The following is a 6510-nucleotide window of genomic DNA, read 5'->3' on the forward strand; positions in this document are numbered from 1 at the left end:
TTATCTTACTGCGGGGAACTGCACGGCCGTACAAACTTTGACCAAATGTTGATTGTGAAGTTTTACATCTTCCCTGGTGTAATGGTTCCTTATAGATCATCTTGTCAGCAGGATTCAGAAACTGATTTTAAAAAGAATATCCAAACTGCGTGTGTGCTCATTTACAAATTTTAAGTGTATGTAGGTATGTGTGTCTTGCTTTTGCAGCAGAGAAGGAAATCCTGAACTTTTGCTTATTTACCAATTTGCACCAGTTTAGCTAAAGCTGTTCTTTTAAACCGGTGTTTATTTATTTTATTAATGAAAACAAGCTCTGATTAACTTACTGGTCTTTGATCACTTGAGCTGTCAAGCAAGTAGTTTCCTCACCGCTAACCTAGCATTTGAACTCTCATTGACAACCTGATTTTGGTTCTGTTCGGTACCGCAGAGGCTTTTTCCAAGTCAGCAATCGGGCACATCCACAGGTGTAGCTGTAATAAGCAATTGCGGCTCTTTTCCTCTTAACACTCCCTTGAATGCGGTGGGTACCACACCTCTTACGTTACTTCCCAAGCACTAAATTTCACTTCCCATTCAGACTTAGAGGAAATAGCTCTTCAAAAATTTGCTGCAGAATTTTATTGTTGACCTTCCTCTCCTGTATGGCAGTTCTTAGGTGAATGCTAACCTTGAACATCCTGGGTGAAAATTCTCCTTGGCTTTAGGAGCCAGGATTCCCCATCTCTCCGGTGTAGCTCCCTTTATGAATTTCTTACGCTGGCTGGGCTGGTTTTCTAGGTAGAGGAAGTTTGAGTTCACATTTTGAAACTGGAAATACCACACGAACTAAAGTTGCTTTTTTTTTTTTTTTTTGAGACGGTAGAGCTGTGACTTGCTAATGAAATTGCATTAGTACAGCAAGGCTGGAAGTTGTATGTGGCTCATGTTGGAGTCTATGTGCATGTTATAAGAGATGGTTATAAACCAGTCTAACCATCAGTTAAGTAGCACCAGGCTTATTCATTATGATTAAGGATTGTAGCTAGTCCTGATCATAAAGTTTTCTCTATTTAAGACAAAAGAAACCCACTTTTTAATCTGCCTTGTTCTTCAGCTGAAATTCTCTTACAGAATTAACTCTGCTGGGCGAAGTTACACCTAGGGAAATGCCAAGATCTTTGTGTATGTTTGTTTCAAAGAGAAGGTCCGTGAGTGCCCCCCAGTAACTCCACTGCATTTGACTTGGGTCTCCTGACTCACTGCTGTTTCCACTTGATGTTGTTGGTTTCAGCAGAAGCAGCAGAAGCCTCGGGTCTGCTCAGTGCAGCGTTGCTAGGGGGGTATTGCCAGGGTGGCTGGGTCAGGCCTCGCCATTAGGAGTCCTGATCCCCCTTACCCTTAATATCACAGCGCAGTATCTGGAGAACACACGCTGTATTCCTCCTGTGCTACTTTGTAGGCAGACTGTTAGAACTTGCCCTGTTTTGCATGGGAAAGATCTGGTTTCATATAGTATGGAAGAAACCCGTATTGCAGAGGAAGGTGCTGGTTGATAACGTGACAGTGCTGTTGTTGCAGTCCTCTTCAAGCCACACTCCGCTTGAGAAGTCGCTAAGCAGGCAGCGTCCCGCTAACTATTATCACTTTTACATACAGAATATTGTTTGGTAACATTGTAAATAAAATAGACTATATAATAGAGGAAAATAAGGACATTTTGACTTTTTTACTTTTGGAAAAAAATATATATATATATTTTAGTTACATATACAAACAAAAATTCTACATTGTGTGAGAATTCTTTTATACCACAAATTATTTTTGTAATGTCTAATATGTTTCTGCAGGGAAAAGGGAGAAAGGTCTGTGTATGCACAGCAAATAAATAAATAAAAATATATATATAATGTTTAAATTAAGTGTGCACTACATCAAAGTCTAGAGGATAGAACAAGTTTAGCCTGAAACCAGTTTGAGGAGCAAGTTTGGATGTACTTGGACATGCTTTGAGGACGGCACTGAGTATATGTTTAGGTTATCTTGCATGTCACATCCCTTCTGCTAAAGATGCTTATTGCTTTTCTGTGACCATCTTCAGTTTAACCAGGAAGAGTTTTTTCATGTATTCATGCGAGTATCCATGTGTGAGCAGTGTGTCTCTTGGCATATGCCGTGATGCTGCAGTAAGTTGTGAAGTCAGGGTGTTAAGAAGAATTTACCGAGACCAAATAGCCGGGCTGATCTCGCTCGCTGCCATATCCGTTTATAGCAGCTGCGTCTGCTGCATTGACAATATGATCTGTAAGGAGCTGTTGCCAGTAGAGTCCTGATAAAACCAATTCCTAGAAGTTCCTTCTCTCTGAAGTGACACAATAATCAGGCTTCACCAGAACACGCAGATACGTGCTCTGTGTTCCAACGTCAGATTTTACGGTCTGGGTCGGAGGCGCTAAAGAAAAGGAGCACTGTCAGGTCCAAAGTCCTACTTAGAAAACGAGCATTCTAAACTGATGTAAGCAATCCAAGGTTTTCTAAAAGTGTGAAAGAAAAAAAGCTTAAAATGTATTCTTTTCACTCAAACTAACTCTTCCCATTGGACCAAAAAATCACTCCTGTCTTTTTGGTTCCCTTAGCCTTGACAGCACAGTGTCAGTGGGGTAGGAGTTACTGAAAAAAAGCTTTAAACCAAACAATACGTAGCGCTACCGTGAAGCTGGTTTGACAGCGTGCCTTTTGAAATTAGTGCTCAGATGACTTCGAGCAGGCTCCTGCCATTGCCGAGTCTGACATCTGTGTTCTTGGTGAAGTCCTGGCCCCGCGGAATCCAGGGGGAGACTTGCCACCTAATTCAGTGGGACCGTGAGTGTGCACGTGTTCCTCGAGCACTTTCTAAACACACCTGGTCCCTTACTTACATGGGACTTCTCTTCTAAAACCCTAGTTTTAGGGTGACGCTCGGTTCCCTGACTGAAGTAGTAACCTACTGAGTCAGCAGTAATCCTTTTTGTCGGGACACTTCCACAGAGAGAGATCATACTTGTGTTATGTCCATCCAGCTGTTCTGCAATGTAATGCTCTTCTGTTGTGCCTTTATTTTTCCATGTAAAAGCAACTGCTGTAAGCTTTTTTTTTTCTTTTACTAGTTTTTTCTGTCTGAAAAAACACTTTTCATTGCCCAGCTGTTATTTCTGGATGCAGTCTGTGATCCAGGTATTTCAAGAACCAATTACCTCAAACCTCATGTTAAACAGTGTTGCTATCTGGATTCTCCTTGATACTACAATATTGTAACATACGCAAACAGGAACCTTGCTATATGTGGGTGTTTATATATATGTATCATATACATATATACACGTATATATATGATATATATATGTAAATGGAAAGTGATCCCCAAGGACTGAAGGAAAAAAGCAAAACTTTTTTTGTTTTCCAACGTTGAAACCAAAAGGGCTTCTCTGAAGCTCTATAATGGCATTGTGCTGGATATATATCAAGAAAGTGTTTTCTGAAAAGTGCTTCCTTTGTTAGCCTTTTATTTCAGTATTTTAATGGGGCAGATGATGTGATTAAAACACTGTTTCTGCATTTTTTGGCCCATTTTGAAGCAGAGGCCTCTTAATCTTTCCAGTTGTTCAAAAAAACCTCTCAGTGTACAACATTCCAGTAAGGTTAGTATTGCAAAACTAAAGCATGCTCTGGGAAGGCTTTGTAGCTTCTGTTTTTCTGAAGAGGAAGGCATTGGCCATACTTTATTCAGCTTTTCCACTCTTTTGAGGAACTGAAGTTTAACCAGTAACCATCCTAGTCAATTAAAATTTTAATTTAATAGTCACTGGCATCTCTGCCACCCCTATTGAAAACTAAACATCCCAAAAAACAACCCAAACTAAAAAATCCAGCTGTGACAGAGGAGGAGGTTGGAGCATCTTACAGCTCCTGAAGGTGGGCAGAGCACCAGAGCCCCTTTGTGGATAGCAAAAAGCGTGTTGGCAAGACCTAGAACCTGTCTAGCCCTTTTGCCAACTACCTTCTCCCAAGAACCTTCTCATTCATCAGACCTTCAACCACAGTGACTCCTTAATGGTACTTTGCTGAAGAGAATTCTCTTCAGGATATATTTTCTGTGGAAAAACAAAAAGCTGGACCATTCTTTACATTAACATTGTACTGTACAAGCTCCCCTCGCAAATGTCTGTTTTTAAAAAATGTATCGATGTAGCTGATGCAATGTTACAGTCTGTATTTTACTTGGACAAACAGTGGCTTTCCAATTCAAATAATAATGAATTTACTATTCTAGTAATTAGTTTAAATAATTCATTGCTGGTAATTAATGGCTAGTAATTAATTTACTGGTACTGAAGGAAGACGAGATGTTTCTCTTTCCCCATTTTTTCCTCGACTGTCCAATGTTTCTATGGCTATTGATGGTTTATGATTATCTCTGGTAAATCATTTGCAAAGTCCTAAAACCTCCCAGAAGGAGGCGTTTTGCAACGCTGCTGGCCTTCCAATGGAATAACTATGATGCAAAAGTCGATCTGTTGGTGGATGAGAATTGAAGGAGGTGGTTACTGCAAACTAGGTAACATTCTTGACCTCAATTCTATGCCATAAGTCCGCACAATGCCATTGTCAATCTGCTCAAACTATCTGCTTATGGATTCTGCATGATCCTCATGATAGAGTTGAAAGCCTGATCTTTCACCTGTTAATATTTTCACATTCGTCCTTAAGTTTGACAAATTTTATACTGTAAAGTTGACTTAAGTACAGTTTGATGTCAATTCTTGTGGAAAGAGCTTTCTGCATGTAACGTTAGACACATACAGTTAAACAACACAGCATAGTACAAAACTCACAAGAAAACGTTTTGGCACCAGCAGAAAGAAATCTCACCCTAACCATTTGTCATTTTAAACTATCTTATTGTAAGTTTTACCAGCTACTTCTAAATTTGTGCTTTATTTAAAGAAACAAAATAAAAATCCTAAGACTTGTCTAGCGTAGTGAAATATGTGTATATCAGTTTTAGGATAAATAGCTAAGTCTTATTACGCTGTGTTACTTAACTTGTATATATAGAGTATACATAAGAGTTTGCAGTAACCTGTTTCTCCAGGATTTCCAGTTTGAATGGATTTAAACTCAAACTGAGATTAAATGATTTAGAAGATTGCAGAATAAACTGAGTGTAAATTACAGGAAGCTCTATCAGATGGTGAAATAATTTTTAAAGAGTCTTTTGGTCCTTGGCTCAAATTCAATAAGTACTGTTTGTATACCAAGATATGTGAAATGTAAATGTTGTAGGTTATATTTCACTCTTGTAGCTATAAAAATGTAGAACAGAGATAGCTTGTACTACTGAGTTAACAAAAGTTATACTAAAGTATCCTGTTAAAGAAAAAAAAGTATACAGAGTTAAGCTCGTTGCTGTAACCCCTTTTGAATTGAAGTGTGCTGATTTTTTATATATGTATATTATATATATATTCTGCAAAAGTATATATATATAAAATGTATATATAAAATGGCCTAATGCAGACATCCATTGTATTGCAGTTATGAAATGAAGACATTTTGGAAAGAACATTGTATCATAGTTCATGAATTTGCAGTGGATCTTTGTTCCTTTTTACTGTGGTATTTTAGAAATGAGTCTCAAGTTTCAAATTAGATCTGCCAAGTTGGAGTTTCGCTGCTTCAGCTTTGCACTGGGTGTCCGAATAAACCAGTATGAATGTAGTATTTGCCCTGTGTGAAGCAGCTACACCCCAACAGATAGGAGGAAAAAAACTAGAAAGAACTATTTCAAGTTTATCTTTTTGTATATGAAAATAAACATTAAATTACAAATAATTGCTTCTCTTGTTTGTGTGACGTTAAAAATCATTATTTTATTGTCTTTGGCATCTAGCTGGAGTATTTCTTCTTTTATAGAACAATGTTTTGGTGTTTTAATGGCATCTCTGCTATCCAAAATCCCCAACAAAATCCCTGCAGAGGCATAGCTGAGCTCTCTACTACCCATCATTTGCTAACTCCTCCAAAGGGAAGAGGGAATTAGCTCAGATCACTGTGTTCTTTCAAGTGTGTTGCCTCTTGCAGCACTGTGGTAACACTGCTTATCATTCCCAGGGAAGAACTCTTCGCGCAGAGCATTATGTGCACGTTAAGCTGTATCAATACAAAGGCCAGCAACGTCGCTGCAACTGCCAGTGATGGGGGGGTTTAAGCTAAATCCCAGGACCTTGCAGTGAAGCGTCTGCCCTTCCTTTCCACCAGCTCTAGCAGAGAGGAAGAGCAGGCAGCAAGGGACAGTAGTTGCCTAAATGGTTCCAACCTGAAAACTTGCCTGCTAATACCTTAACAGTTGCAGGAGGTCAAAGTTACGCTGAATGTACCGCTGCTATTAGAGCCGTGAACAGCGTGAACCAGCATGCCTCTGCTCATGGTGTGCCCACTGCAAGTGCACAGCCAGGTCCTTGGCGAGGACGGCTGGGTATTTCCTCGGGCAAG

Source organism: Phalacrocorax carbo, chromosome 2 (assembly GCF_963921805.1).
Source record: "Phalacrocorax carbo chromosome 2, bPhaCar2.1, whole genome shotgun sequence".
Lineage (NCBI taxonomy): Eukaryota > Metazoa > Chordata > Aves > Suliformes > Phalacrocoracidae > Phalacrocorax > Phalacrocorax carbo.